Below are 16,608 nucleotides of genomic sequence, written 5' to 3'. Positions count from 1 at the left end.
CTGGGTGACCACAACTCATTTTTACCTGCTTTTTGCCAGCAGTCAGGCCTGGGAGCATGCCTGGTCTTCTTTCATCTTTAGCCCCTCTCTGTGCATATATATTTTACTTTAGAATAATATCACTTTACAGCCATGCGTTCCCTTCTGTCCCCAGAGTATTTTCAGAGGCCCTTCCCCATCAGTCTCCGCCAGGACCCTTGGACCAGCCACCCATGGTAATAGATGAAATGGAGTGGAAATGGCTTTCCAGGGTGTCACCATCACCATGTCCAAGCCAGCCACATCCTGCCTTTCAAGACAGCAGTATGGCTCTAAAATGGCTATTTGATTTCAGAAACATGTCTTCTAGAACTAAAGTGCACACAAAGCTTCAGCATCCTTCCTTTTGGTGGATAACCTTTCTCTCCCCTCACTGTATTCTTGATCTAAACTTGTTTTTAAATCACTGCAATTTTCTTGCATTTCTCTCTAGAGGAACTTGGATTTTGAAAAGCACTTCAGCCTCCCAAAACTTTACATAATTTATTGCAGACATATTCTGTGCTTGCAGTATCTTCTGGTACAAAAAGAGAATCTCACTTTTATTTCCAGAAGTTGTTACAGACTTATCCTGAATTTAAATGTCTTGAAAGTTCAGCCAGGACATGCTGCAAGTGTTGATTCCCTTTGATAACTGGAAATCAAACTGCATCCCAGGAGGATCAAGGTCTCCACACTTTGCCTTCCTGAGTGACAAAAGATCTGAGTGGTTGGTGTGTGAATTAAAGCCCATTTCATAGAAATTCACTTTCCTTTTAAAACTCTTAAAAGACTAAGAAATAAAGCCAGTGGGTGAAGGTTATGTGTGGAGGAGAACCCTGTATTTTTACAAGTGAGCTAGGCATCCCAGGAGCACAGGCTGGGAGCCCTGCACAGGAGATGTTGGGAGGCTCAGAGAAGTTTGAGAACAGACATTTGAGCCAGGACAGGAGACCTCCCTTTCAGTGTTCCTGTGGGATTAAAGGAAATCCTGTAACACATTCAGCCTATTACATTGTGTGTACTATGTGCTCAGTAAATAGGAGCTGCAATGAAAAATCATGATCATTATCAGCTTTGCTAGAGTTTCTGTGGCATCTACTAGCATGAAGTGGGTGATGAATCTGGGAGAGAAAGATTCCCTGATTCTTAAAAGATTTTTTAATTTATTTTATTGAAGTGGAGTTGATTTGCAATGTTGTATTACATTACAGTGGAGTGATTCAGTTATACATATATATATATATTTCTTTTCCATTACAGTTTATCACAGGATATTGAATATAATTCCCTGTGCTATAAGTAGGACCTTGTTGTTTATCCATTCCATATATAATAGTTTGAATCCCTGATTCTGAAATATTACTGTGGGAGACTTTTTGCCTCCCCTAACACCACAGGCAAAGTCTCTTCTCTCTGGTTTCCCGGGCTTGAGAGCAGAATTCATCCCATGTAGTCCCACCTCTGTGGGTCCCTTCCCTCCTGCCTCCACGCCTGGCATGGGCTCCTGTGGGCTCCAGGACCCAGTGCTGGGGCTCCCAGAGCTGTGCCCAGACTCCACTAGCGGGTCTACATCTGTAACTCAGTTTAGTACCTGGTTATTTCCTGTTCGGTCTTGGGGCCAAATGTATTGAGAAACAAATTGGTTGTTTGTCCAGACCAGTGGTGTTTTACACTAAAAGGTTCACATCCCAAAGCAAGTCAGTAAAATTTAAATTTGGTACAGCTAGCCCTCTTTCACCTGGCCTTGACATTCCTTCTCTAGGAATCTTAGAAATGGCCTTTTAAGATTGCTGGAAATTTGTTGAGATTTTACTGGTTTTAATAGATTAATTACAGATGAATTAATATTACAGTATTGTCTACTTGTCCAGGAAATATTCTCCCTTTATTCAGTGTTCAACTCCTGTTTTATAGTGGAGTTTTATAGGTTTCCTGGATGATTTCTATACCTTTGTAATTAGACTTTTTCATAAGGGCTTTTTAGGATATTTTACTCTGCATATTTCTCTTTTTTTTTCTTTTTTTTAAAGCAATAACATGTGGACAAAAAAAAAAGTGCGTTGAAAACTGTGTGAATGGTTTAAAGAACAAACTACACAGCCACGCACCTGTCACACAGGAGGAACATGATTGTACCCAGAATTCATGGATGTGCCCACTCCCCCACCCACAGGTCACCACTGTCCTAAATCATCCATGTATACACAGGTCTCCCTCAGCACCCTGATAAAGCCATTGTAAATGGAAAATATCCCAAGTCAAAATGCATTTAATACATAAAACCTACCAAACATCATAGTTTAGCCCAGCTTCCTTCAAACCCACTCAAAACACTTATATTAGCCTATAGTGAAGTCACTCAGTTGTGCCCGACTCTTTGCGACCCCATGGACTGTAGTCCACCAGGCTTCTCTGACCATCGAATTCTCCAGGCAAGAATACTGGAGTGGGTTACCATTTCCTTCTCCAGGGGATCTTCCTGACCCAGAGATCGAACCCGGGTCTCCTGCATTGGAGGCAGGCACTTTAACCTCTGAGCCACCAGGGAAGTAGTTGGGGAAAATCATCTGGCACAAAGACTGTTTTATAATGAAATGTTGAATATCTCATGTAATCTGTTGAATACTGTACTTAAAGTGTCCAGGCTGGTTTTAAGTGTATTGATTGTTTACCCTCATGGTGGGGTGGCTCACTGCCACTGCCCAGCATCTCCAGAACAGGTTATATGGTTTATCACTCGCCCAGGAAATGATCCAAATTCAAGAGCTACCATATCATCCTTCAGTCCTACTCCTCTGCATATATCTGGATAAAAACATGGTTCAAAAGGATCCATATTCCCCAGTGTTCATTGCAGTGTGGTTTACAATAGCCGAAACATGGAAACTACGTAAGTGTCTGTGGACAGAAGACTGGATAAAGAAGGTGTGACACATACAATCGAATATTACTTAGTCATAAAAAAGAACAAAATAATGCCATTTGCAGCAACCTGGATAGACCTGGAGATTTATAATACTAGGTGGAGTAAGTCAGACAGAGAAATACAAATAAGATATTGCTTATATGAGGAATCTTGAAAAAAGATAAAAATTTATTTACAAAGCAGAAACAGACTCACAGACTTAGGGAACAAACTTAGTAAATTTATGATTACTGGGGGCTGGAGTGGGGGGATAACAGGGGGTGGGGAGAGACTGATTGGGAGTTTGGGATTGATATGTGCACCCTGGTATATTTAAAATAGATTACCAATAAGGACCTACTGTATAGCACAGGGAACTCTGCTCAACACTCTATATAATAAGCTAAATGGGAAAGCAATTTAGAAAAGAATAGATACATGTATATGCATGACTGAATCATTCTGCTGTACACCTGAAACTAACATAGCATTGTTAACTATACTTCAATATAAAATAAAAATTTTAAAGATTTTTGAAGTACAGTTTTTACTTTAATGCACATAAATGTCACACCATCCTAAAGTTGAAAAATATGTAGGTATTGTAGAGCCATCCTAAGTCCAGGACCTTTTAGATTCCCAAGCTAAACTGCCTGGATCAGCCTGCTATTCGCACTTTATATAAGTGGATTGCGTGCATTCTTCTGTGGCTTGATTCTTCCCCTTAATGTAGTTTATCTATCCAGCCATGTTAATTCTGTAGCCATCATGCACTCATTTTGCCTGAAATTTGGATTCCATTCCGCAGCTGATGAGCAGCTGGTGGTTTCTGTGCTCCTAGGAGCTTGAGTGTGCTCTCAGGTGCACGTGTGTGAGGCCCAGAGGATGTGGGAGAGTTCCCGGAGGCCGGTGCCTTTCATCTGGGTCAGGACATGCAGTGTTCCTGAACAGCTGCACTGCATTTGCCATTGACCAGCATCCAAAGAAAGGTCCATAGGATTTTCTCTATATCCGTGTCCATATATGGCTTTGTTTCTTTAAATTGTTTTGCCAGTCTGGCAGGTATAAAATATTATCTCTTTGAGATCTTATTTTCCATTTATTTTCATAAAAATTAGATGGTCAGAATTTCTTTCTGACATGAATTTTTTCTGTGTCTATTACTTTTTTGTCCTTGCATTTCTGCACAATTTCTACAAAATTTCTGCTTATTTCAATGGCCCATTTGTTTGTTTGGGTTTTCTTTTTTTTTTTTTAAGTAAATCTTAGGAGTACTTTAAATTGTCTGAGTAGCATTTCCTAATCAGTGATATGTCTGGTAAGTATCTCCTCACATCATGTGGTCTGTCCACTCACTTTCTTAACAGTTTTAGTACTTTTATGCAAAGCAGTTTATAATTTATTTTAGCCATATTTATTTTGTCTTACTTAAATTCTTCCTTACTTCAGAGTCATAAGAAATTTCCCATATTCTCTTCTAGAATTTGTATAGTTTAGCCTTAATTTAGAAGTTTATTCTTGGAATGGTGGGGTCCAATTTCATTATTTCAATTTGCATGATCACTTGTGTTAGCATTGTATAGAGCAAAGTCTGTTCTTTTCCAGCTGCTCTGGAAAATCATCTGGCATGTATCAAATGTCCGTGTATATATATATATATATGTGATCCTTTTTTAGGTTTTCTATTCTGGGCCACTTCCCTACGTGTCTATCCCTATACTGTAATGACAGAGTGTCTTCATTTCTGTCATTTTGTGATGAGTCTGGTTACCTCACAGGGCCTTTCTCCGTCTCATCCTTTATCTTCAATTTGCATTGAACTTTGGGCTTCTCAATACACTTTGGAATTAATTTGCCAGTTGTACTCATCACACCCATCCACCCGACACACACACGTCCTTTAAGATATTAATGCAGTTATCTTAAAGGGCATGTGTGTGAACCTTTAGGAGTGTAATGTCTCCTCATCTGTACCTCCACTTATTCAGACCTATTTTATCTCCATGAGGTTTCTGTGCACTTTTTGTTAGATTCATTCCTGTATATTTCATATTGATGCTATTGTATATGGCATTTTTTACTTGGTTTTCTAAATCTTTCTGGTTCATACAGAATTGATTTTATATATTCATTTTATATCTGAAAGCTTTTATTCTAATAATTTATCAGCAAGATTCTGTTCTGTGTATTAAGCCATATTTTCCACAAATAAGGCAGGTTTCTCCTTTCTTTTAAACTTGTCATACTTTTCACTTTAATTAACTTATTTATGCATCCTTAGTGCTCTGGCTAAGACTTCCAGGAGATTGGTGACCTACAGTGGTGACAGTGTGCTTCCCTGTTAGCTCAGCTGGTAAAGAATCCACCTATAATGCAGGAGATCGCAGTTGGATTCCTGAGTCAGAAAGATCCCCTAGAGAAGGGATAGGCTACCCCCTCTAGTATTGGGCTTCGCTAGTGACTCAGATGGTAAAGAATCCACCTGCAATGTGGGAGACCTGGGCTCAATTCCTGGGTTGGGAAGATCCCCTGGAAGACAGCATGGCAACCCACTCCAGTATCCCTGCCTGGAGAATTCCCATGGACAGAGGAGCCTGGCGGGCTGCAGTCCATGGGGTCGCAAGGAGTCGGACACGACTGAGTGACTAAGCACAGCAGAGCTCAGTGGTGATTGTGTGACCATATCTTATTCATGATCTTCAAGGAAGGGCATTCAACATCATACAGCATTTCACCATGAAGCGTAATATTTCCTGTCATCTTTTAGAAGATATCCTATATCAGGTTAAAGAGTGTCTATTTCTACTTTGCTACAGATTCTTTTATTGTGAATGGATGTTGAATTGTATCAGTGTATATCTTTTGAATTGGTCATCTGATCTTCCTCTTTAAGTTATAATGTGGTGAATTTATAAGGTTTACACGTTGAACTTATTTTGTTGTCAATTAATATTAATTTAGGATTTCCTTTTTTAATTTTGGACTAAGATAACTCATTTTGCCCTTTTATTTTTAACCTTTAGTTTTAATAGCAATCAGTTGATTAATAATCCAAAAAAAACTATATTATCATTTCTTTTAACTAATAATTATTTCTTGTGTCTTACCTTTTCCCATTGGATTTATTTTTCTTTTTATTTGAGTATTTTCTCTGTAAATATTTTCAAGAGTCTGTGGGCAGTGAACCTTCTGAGCCTCTGTATGTCTGTAAACATACATCATCTTTTTCTTGAAAGATAATTTGTCTATCCATATAGTCCTAGGTTCCAAATTCTACTCCCTTCACCTCCTGTCTTAAAATATATTTCTCTTTGAATGCTGTGTGCCCAATGGAAAAATCTTTCATTTGATTCTCATTCTGTTGGGTGTTTGTTTATTTTGAAAATATTTTATTATGGGAAAATATACATAACATGTGGCTTTCCCTGGTAGCTCAGGTGGTAAAGAATCTGCCTGCCACATGGGAGACCCAGGTTTGATTGCTGAGTCAGGAAGAGCCTCTGGAGAAGGGAATGGTTACCCACTCCAGTGTTCTTACCTGGAGAATTCCACAAACGGAGGTTACGGTCTGTGGGGTCACAAAGAGTCAGAAACGACTGAGTGACTAACACTTTCGTGCATAAGATAAATGTACCGTAAGTGTCCATTCAGTAGTATTAGGTACATTTACATTGTTATTCAACCATCACCACCATCCCTTCCTAGGACTTTTTCCCTCATTGTAATAACTCTTTATTCATTAAGTCCTAACTCACAATTCCTCATCTCCCAGCCCCTAACAACTTCCATTCTACTTTCTGCCCCTAAGAATTTAACTATTCTGGATACTTCATATAAGTGGAATCATATAGTGCCTGTCCTTTAATTACTAGCTTATTTCATTTATAATGTCCTCAAGGTTCATACATGTTATAGTGAATGTAAGAATTTCCTTCCTTTAAGAAAAAATTTAATTGGAATATAGTTGACTTACAATGTTGTGTCAGTTTCAGGTGTACAGCAAAGTGAATCAGTGATACATATACATATATCCACTCTTTTAGGTTCTTTTCCCATATAGGCCATTTCAGAGCACTGTGTAGAGTTCCCTGTGCTATACAGTAGGTCCTTATTAGTTCCTATTTTATTTATAGTAATGTGTATACGTACATTCTAAAGGAGATCAATCCTGGGTGTTCTTTGGAAGGAATGATGCTAAAACTGAAACTCCAGTACTTTGGCCACCTCATGCAAAGAGTTGACTCATTGGAAAAGACTCTGATGCTGGGAGGGATTGGGGGCAGGAGGAGAAGGGGACGACAGAGGATGAGATGGTTGGATGGCATCACTGACTCGATGGACATGGGTTTGAGTGAACTCCGGGAGTTGGTGATGGACAGGGAGGCCTGGGATGCTGCAGTTCATGGGGTCGCAAAGAGTCAGACACGGCTGAGTGACTGAACTGAACTGAACTGAACTGTATACATTCAATTCCAACCTTCCAATTTATCCCTCCTTCCTTCCCCCCTAGTTTGTTTTCTGCATCTTGGATGATGTAGACATTTCTCCAAAGAAGACATACAAATGACTAACAAGCACATGAAAAGACCCTCAATTTACTAGAGAAATTCAAATCAAAACTACAATGAGGTATTATCTCACACCGATCAGAATGGCCATCAACAAATCTATAAACAATATAAATACTGGAGAAGGTGTGGAGGAAAGGGAACTTTCTTGCACTGTTGATGGTAATGTAAATTGGTACAGCCATTATGGAGAATAGTATAAAGGTTCCTTAAAAGACTAGAAATAAAACTACCATGCATGCATGCATGCTAAGATGTTTCATTCATGTCCGACTCCTTGTGACTCTATGGACTGTAGCCCGCCAGGCTCCTCAGTCTGTGGGATTCTCCAGGCAAGAATACTGGAGTGGGTTGCCATGCCCTCCTCCAGGGCATCTTCCAACCCAGAGATCGAACTCACATCTCTTACGTCTCCTGCAGGTTGTTTACCACTAGTGCTACCTGGAAAGCCCCATAAAACTACCATATGACCCAGAAATCCCACTACTGGGCATATATCCAGAGGAAGCCGTAATTTAAAAAGACCCATGTACCCCAGTGTTCATTGCAGCACTGTTTACAAAAGCCAGGACATAAAAACAACGTAGATGTCTACTGACAGATGAATGGACAAAGAAGTTTTGGTACATATGCATGATAGAATATTACTCAGCTATAAAAAGGAAACATATTTGAGTCAATTCTTTGAGGTGGATGAGGTGAATGAACCTAGAGCCTATTATACATAGTGATATGTCAGAAAGAGAAAAACATATTGTATTAATATATTAACGTATATATATGGAATCTAGAAAGATGGTACTGATAATCCTATTTGCTGGACAGCAAAAGAGATGGAGACATAAAAGACAGACTTTTGGACACAGTGTGGGAAGGAGAGAGTGGGATGATTTGAGAGAGTAGCATTGAAACATACGTATTACTATATGTGAAATAGATGGCCAGTGGGAATTTGCTGTATGATTCAGGGAACCCAAAGCCTCTGTGACAACCTAGAGGGGTGGGATGGGGAAGGAGGTTCAAGAGGAAGGGGACATATGTATATCTATGGCTGATTCATGGTGATGTAGGCAGAAACCATCACAATATTATAAGCAATTATCATCCAATTAAAAATAAAATTTAAAAAACCTAAAAACAGAGCTACCATATGATCCAGCAAACCCCAGTCGTGGGCATATATTCAGAGAAAAACACGATTCAAAAAGATACACACACCCCAGTGTTCACTGCAGCACTATTTACAATAGCCAGGACGTGGAAGCAAACTAAATGCCTATCAGCAGAGGAATGGATAAAGGAAATGTGGTTCATGTATACAATGGAGGATTACTCACCCATACAAGAAATGAAATAATACCATTTACAGCAACATGAATGGACCTAGAGATTGTCCGACAGAGAAAGGTAAATATCATATGATATCACTTAAATTAACTTCCTTCCTTTTTAAAGACTGAATCATACTTCATTGTATGGCTAGACCTTATTTTTTTAATCTGTTCATTCATTGATGGGGACTTGAGTTACTTCCACCTTTTGGCTATTGTGAATAATTCTGATCAACAAGACTGTACAAATGTCTGTTCAAATCTCAGCTCTACCCAGAAGTAGAATTGCTGTATCATATGGTAATTCTTTGTTTAATTTTTTGTGGTTCCTCATCTTGATTACACAGTTTTCTATAGAAGTTTTCTATAGAAGCTGTACCATTTTACATTCCCACCAGCAATGCAAAAGGGTTCCAATTTTCCTTTTTGTTTGTTTGTTTTCCCTCCTAATGGCTATGAAATGGTATCTCGCTGTGGTTTTGGTTTGCATTTTTCTACTGATTACTGATGTCGAGTACCTTTTCATGTGATTATTGGCCATTTGTATATCTTATTTGAACAAATGGGTATTAAAGTTCTTTATTTTTAAACTGAGTTGTTTGGGTTTTCTCTTGAGTTGTAGGCATTCTTTATATATTCTGGATATTAATCAATCACTTATCAGCTATATGGTTAGCAAATATTTTCTCCCATCCCATAGGCTGCCTTTTCATTCTGTGTCATTTGATGTGCAGAAGTTTTTAATGAAGTTTAAATTTTTTGTTGCTTGTGCTATTTGTAACATATCCAAGTTATCATTGCCAAATCCAAGATCATGAAGATTTTCCTCTAAAAGTATACTTTTAGCCCTTGAATACAGGTTTTTGATCCATTTTGAAGTAACTTTGAAGTATTTGGAGAAGGGCATGGCAACCCACTCCAGTATTCTTGCCGGGAGAATTCCATGGACAGGGGAGCCTGGTGGGCTACAGTCTTTGGGGTTGCCAAGAGTCAGACACAACTGAGCGACTAATGCTTTAAGGTGTGGTATAAGGTAAGGGCCCAGCTTCATTTTTCTGTATGTGGATATCCAAGTTTTCCCAATAGTATGAGAACTTTGTTCTTATCAAAATTGATTTTGGTTATGGATTCTCATTCTTTTGAATTTAGTGTCTTCCAATGTTCTAATTAAAAGCTTCTGCACAACAAAGGAAAATATAAGCAAAGTGAAAAGACAGCCTTCCGAATAGGAGAAAATAATAGCAAATGAAGCAACTGACAAACAACTAATCTCAAAAATATACAAGCAACTCCTGCAGCTCAATTCCAGAAAAATAAACGACCCAATCAAAAAATGGGCCAAAGAACTAAATAGACATTTCTCCAAAGAAGACATACGGATGGCTAACAAACACATGAAAAGATGCTCAACATCACTCATTATTAGAGAAATGCAAATCAAAACCACAATGAGGTACCACTTCACACCAGTCAGAATGTCTGCGATCCAAAAATCTGCAAGCAATAAATGCTGGAGAGGGTGTGGAGAGAAGGGAACCCTCCTACACTGTTGGTGGGAATGCAAACTAGTACAGCCACTATGGAGAACAGTGTGGAGATTCCTTAAAAAATTGCAAATAGAACTACCTTATGACCCGGCAATCCCACTGCTGGGCATACACACTGAGGAAACCAGAATTGAAAGAGACACATGTACCCCAATGTTCATCACAGCACTGTTTATAATAGCCAGGACATGGAAACAACCTAGATGTCCATCAGCAGATGAATGGATAAGAAAGCTGTGGTACATATACACAATGGAGTATTACTCAGCCGTTAAAAAGAATACATTTGAATCAGTTCTGATGAGATGGATGAAACTGGAGCCAATTATAGAGAGTGAAGTAAGCCAGAAAGAAAAACACCAATACAGTATACTAACACATATATATGGAATTTAGAAAGATGGCAATGATGACCCTGTATGCAGGACAGCAAAAAAGACACAGATGTGTATAACGGACTTTTGGACTCAGTGGGAGAGGGAGAGGGTGAGATGACTTGGGAGAATGGCATTGAAACATGTATAATATCATGTAAGAATCGAATTGCCAGTCTATGTACGATGCAGGATATGGCATGCTTGGGGCCGGTACACGGGGATGACCCAGAGAGATGTTATGGGGAGAGGGGTGGGAGGGGGGTTCAGGTTTGGGAACGCATGTACACCTGTGGTGGATTCATGTCAATGTATGGCAAAACCAATACAGAATTGTAAAGTAAAATAAAAAATAAATAAATTTTAAAAATAAATAAATAAAATAAAAAAATAAAATTCAGTTAGGTTTATGAGGATATGTGATTTACCCTTGTGGGTGTAGAGGTCAAAGGGGAAACCAGCCTGGGTTCTGGAGCCTCAGGGTGCTCAGGATCTACAGAGACTGGACTGGCCATACCCAGGCTGTGGGTGCACCCCCTGAGAGGCAGTCTCTGGATGCAGGAGAGATCCTCAGACTTCACCCAGAACCTGTGTGTTCACATGGAAGAGAGCGGGGTCCTGGTACTGTGTGTAGAGTGTGACCCAGCTCCTTCCCCTCACCTGTGCAATCATGACCCTCCTAGCTTATGAGCATCCTGGGGGTCTGATGCCTGCAAGAAAAGCCCACATCACAGATAAGCAAGTAGATCTCAGGAGTCAACATGCCACTCATGTTATTTGCCCCCCCCCCACACACACACACTGCTGGGGAGCACCCTGCACTCACCTGGACTGAGGTGTGGTCTACAGGAACCCTCCTGACTCAAGATGCTGTTGGTGACACTCTGACCCCCCTGCCCTGGTGCACTCCACCAGGAACAAGGAGTGGTCATCAGCCTGACCTCTTGAATTTCCTGAGGACCACACCGTCCCCTGGCAAGGATGATGATGAACAGCTTTCTAACTTTGTGATTCCCTGTGGTCTGTGCCACCTGAGGTTCTCATGGGATGTCAGAAGTCGAGCTTCTGTCTGTGAGCCTCTCTGTGCACCTCTCCTGGAGCATCAGCATAGCCCATGGACTTCGCATGACTCTGACCTCACAGTCACTTCCTTGAGTTGACACTCACTTAGGAGACTTTTCCTTTTATCCCGAACTAACTCTCAATGCCTTTATTCATTAAAAATTAAAGGGTGGGATGGTGTGTGAGGGAGGGAGATGCAGGGGCATGGGGTTCACTGTCAAGACCATTTCAAGGTCAAACTCTGTATCTTGATTATAGTGGTGGTTACACAGGTGTATACATTTTGTCAAAATCTATGTACTTAAGGGGCTTCCCTGATAGCTCAGTTGGTCCACCTGTAATGCAAGAGACCCCCTTGTGGCTCAGCTGCTAAAGAATCCACCTGCAACGCAGGAGACCTAGGTTCGATTCCTGGGTTGGAAAGATCCCCTGGAGAAGGGAAGGGCTACCCTCCAGTATTCTGGCCTGGAGAATTCCATGGACTTACAGTCACAAAGAGTCAGACATGACTGAGTGACTTTCATGTTCATACTTTCATATACTTAAAATACATGTATTTTATTATATGTAACCTATTTGTCAATAAAGCTTATTTAAACAATTTTTAAAGACCATTTCAATTTCAAATCATACCAAATATTTTAAATCATTTTAAAAGTTGAAATATAAAAAAGTTTTAAGTTCTTACTTCTGATGAGATGTAAATGTTTTCTTTCATTATTGTCTTTTTCAGAGTTCTCAGGGGCTGTGGTCTCACGCCATCCACTGGGGCAACAATGGGCCATTTCCAGCAGAGACAGTGCCACGTTGCCCCAGGTGCCTGACTGCCACCCACCTCCAGTGAATTGCAGTGTCTGAAAAGTGAGTTCCATGTTCGTGGGGTCTGTCGTGACTATGCTGGGGTGGGGCAAGTGCAATCAACATCTCCAGCAAGAGAGCTTGTTGTGGTCCTGGGAACAGAGGACCTGAAAATCAGGTTTAAAGCCAGGGAGCAAGAGTGCATTAATTGACCTGCTGAAGTCCATTGAGAGGAAATTATGAAATGGATTTCATGTTGCATTAAGATTTGTGTTTAGAATAGTAAACATCACCCTTCTAAAGAACATGGCTGTAGTGAATAACCAGAAGGTAATTTGATTTATACTAGTGCAGGATTTATTAAGCAACTCTGTTGCCATCTGTAGCTATCATGATTGATTTTTAAAATATTAGAAGGGTAACTTAAGCAAAAGACTAAAGTCTCATATTACCATATTAATTGCTTTTATTTTTAATGTTCTTCTTAGTGCTTGTCCAGAAATAGAATTTTTATCTAGTTGATCTCAGAGAGTAGCAATTCTTTTACCTTAGGACTCTTCAAACAAATTTCTTCATTTACTTTTTTGCCTACTTTTCCTTTTGATAAACTCCAAACTCTTAGGAAAATGGAAAAAGAGGGCCGTGAACACCTGTGTTCTTCACTCAGATTTACTAGATGTTTACCCAAGTACACACTCAGATACATACACACACAGAGAGATTGTAAATATGGATGTGTGTGTGTTATGGATGCGTGTTCAGCTTTTTCTCTGAATCATTTGTACATAAGTTGTAGACATCATGACATACTTTGCATATATCTCTTAAATTCATAGACTATCTTCTTCAAAACTGTCCTACCATTATCACTGTGGAAGTCAACACTGATAAAGCAGTGTTTTCCAATATATAGCTTCAATTCAAATACCCCTGCTGCTGCTGGTACTGCTCAGTCACTTCAGTCGTGTCTGACTCTGTGCAACCCCATAGATGGTAGCCCACCAGGCTCCCCCATCCCTGGGATTCTCCAAGCAAGAACACTGGAATGGGCTGCCATTTCCTTCTCAAATACCCCAGTTTGCCGCCCAAATATCCTTTATAACTGTCTTCCCTTATTTAGTATTCAGTTAAATGTCATTCACTGAATCTAGTTATATCTCTGTTGTTAGTAAGTTGTGCCCAACTCTTTGAGACCCCATGGACTGTAACACGCCAGGCTTCCCTGTCCTTCACCATCTCTTGAAGTTTGCTCAAACTCATACCTATTGTCGGTGATGCCATCCAACCGTCTAATCCTCTGTCGCCCCCTTCTCCTGCCTTCAATCTTTCCAAACATCTTGAGTCTTTTCCATTGAGTCAGCTCTTCACATCAGGTGGCCAAAGTATTGGAACTTTAGCTTCAGCATCAGTCCCCCCCAGTGAATATTCATGGTTGATTTCCTTTAGGATTGACTGGTTTAATCTTGCTCTCCTAGGGACAGCCCTGTTTTTGTTTTTGTCTTTTGCAATGTTCACATATTTGTAAAGAATCTAAGCCTTTTGTTTTGTAGAGTATCTCACAGGAGTTGTCTGACTGTTTCTTTCATCCTTAGCTGCAGGTATCTTGTATATTTGCCTCGTATTTACATCATCATGACCTAGTACTGGTAGTGACGAGTTCAGCTGGCCAAGGTGATTTCTGCCAGAGCTCTCCTTTATGAAGTTACCTTATTTGTTTCTTCTAATTAGTAAGTAATCTGTGGGGTGACGTTTGAGATCATGGGAATATTCTCTTTCCCAGATAATTTTCACCAATGATTTTAGCACCCATTGCTGGTCATATTATGATTTTTCACTAATCATTCAATCTGAGCATCAGACTTCCTTCCCTGAAACGTAGTCCTCCCTTTTTTACTTCTTCCACGTCTGTGAGATCACACAAGGGAGTATCTGGGTAGTCAAGAGAAGGACTCTGAAATCAGACTGTATAGGTGTGCCCCTTGTCTCTGTCACATGCTGACCAGACGACCTGGGCAAATGCTTCACTTTACAACCCTCAGTGCCCTAGTGTTTAACACTGACGACAGGGAGTAAGTCCTGCGAGAGGTGTCCAGTGGGGCTGGAGACATGGTTGGCACTCACTGGGTATGATTACAGAGGCAGGAAGGATGGTTGAGTGCCTGGTGAGTGCTGCTCCAACCCTGAGTTCATTTGTAACCCATGAAAGCTGATTCAGACCTTTGGCCAAAAGGCTGATGAACATTAATAACAGGGCAGAGCCCTTGTCTTGAGTGCTCATAATCGTAGGTCCCTACACTTAGAAGGAAGGTCGCGTAGAGAAGCAAACTCATGGCAGGGAGCATCCACCAGCGAACAGTGTCCCCATGAGGTGACTCCACCCCCTGTTCTGGTTACTCCTCACACTCTCAGTCACACTCTCTTCCTCCCTGCTGCAGGCCTGGACCTCCCTGGCCTGCTGTCTGTTTGCCTTTAGTTACAGATAACTAATTGGACTTCTTGTCTGAAGGTTATTAGATTTCTTTCTGTTTGGATTTAGTCACTCTGGTTTTATTCAGTCTCTATGGTTTTATTTTCTGGCTGTGGAATCTTCCTTAAGAATGTTTTAGAAATTTTACCAGGGAAATAGCTTGTGAATATACACGTGATTTACAAGCTACATGTGGACATGGATTAGATTGCTTCTGGAGAGTACTTCTAGCTACTCGATTATCTTCAGAACGCTTCCTCTGTACATTTTACTTGTCTCATTTTCTTCCTCACCCTGCTTTCTTTTTTTCTATTGAAGTATAGTTGATTTACAATGTTGTGTTAATTACTGCTGTACAGCAAAGTGATTCAGTTATACATGTATATGCATTCTTTTTTATATTCTATTCCATTACAGTGTATCACAAGATATTGAATATATTTTTCTGTGCTATAAAGTAGGACCTTGTTGTTTATAAAAGCTTGCATGTGCTAACCCCAGCCTCCCCCTTGGCAAACTTCCCTGTGATTCTTAAAAGCAGATGAGGACTGGTGTGATCAAGGATGCTTGTGGCTGCAGCCATTGTGCTTTCTGCTTATCAGACAGAGCTTGCAGGATGGCTCTGTGATGTCCCCTGTTCTCCTGCTTTCTGGGGCGATAGCCAGCCCAGCTGGCATCCCCAACCCAAAGCTCCCCCGAAGTTTCCCACCTCCTTCTTCCGGTTTCCTCCTTCTTAGCAGTTTATGAGCTGGGGACGCTCTGCCTGTCTCTGTGTTCCTTTGGGATGAGTTCCTTGGGGAAAGAACTAGGTTGTAGGTCTGACATCAACTTGATGGGATGGTGGAGCAAAGTTGAAAATCGGATCTCTGCTTCTGCAGAGACACAGAAGAGAGCACTTGGGTTTGTGTGTGTCTTTTTTTTTTTTTGATTGAAATATAGTTGATTTATTTACAATATTGTGTTAGTTTCAGGTGTACAGCACAATGATCCATTTATACATATATATATATATTTTACATTCCCTTTCATTATAGGTTATTACAAGATATTGAATATAGTTCCCTGTGCAATCCTGGAAATCTTTGTTGATTACTTGAGTTTCATTTGAACACGTGGGTAGAAATATCAGGGTGGCCTTTTTTTTTTTTTTTTCATTTCCTAGTATGCACCATGAGGAATTCCTGCCCCCTTGAAAACCTGAGTTACCTAGTTTTGAGAGGCGTGCTCCAAACCAGCATGCTTAAGGATGGCCTTGAGGCATCTTGAAGGCTCAGAGAAGCCCCTCTTGGAGAAGTCGCCTCCCTGAGGTTGGCAAGCCCTGGGCTTCGTGGGGGCCCTCCCCGGCAACCCTGGGCCAGGACCCTGAGTCCCTCTCTTCTGCTCCCTTTTCCTACTTCCTTGTGCCTGACAGGAAGGGCCTCAGTCTTCTCCTGCAGCTGCTTCCCTGGATCCCAGGAGCTCACGTTTTTCTGGGGCAGGTGTGATCAGGGCGCTGTATTTGTCTGTGTCACAGACACCCACACTTCCCCAGGAAG

General features: G+C 40.6%; 1 protein-coding gene across 1 annotated transcript in view; it reads left to right on the top strand.

Moving 5' to 3' along the window:
- Positions 1–16,608, top strand: part of OTUD7A (OTU deubiquitinase 7A) — a 379,826-nt gene that overhangs the window by 177,157 nt on the left and 186,061 nt on the right. Inside the window, exon 2 of the mRNA XM_040257375.1 lies at positions 12,542–12,669. The gene's annotated coding sequence lies outside the window, so the exon portion shown is untranslated. The remainder of the gene's footprint in view (positions 1–12,541; positions 12,670–16,608) is intronic.

This window comes from Oryx dammah, unplaced genomic scaffold, assembly GCF_014754425.2.
Source record: "Oryx dammah isolate SB20612 unplaced genomic scaffold, SCBI_Odam_1.1 HiC_scaffold_16, whole genome shotgun sequence".
Classification (NCBI taxonomy): domain Eukaryota; kingdom Metazoa; phylum Chordata; class Mammalia; order Artiodactyla; family Bovidae; genus Oryx; species Oryx dammah.
The sequence above is the reverse complement of the archived record's forward strand: the minus strand, read 5'-3'. Positions and strand labels throughout refer to the sequence as shown.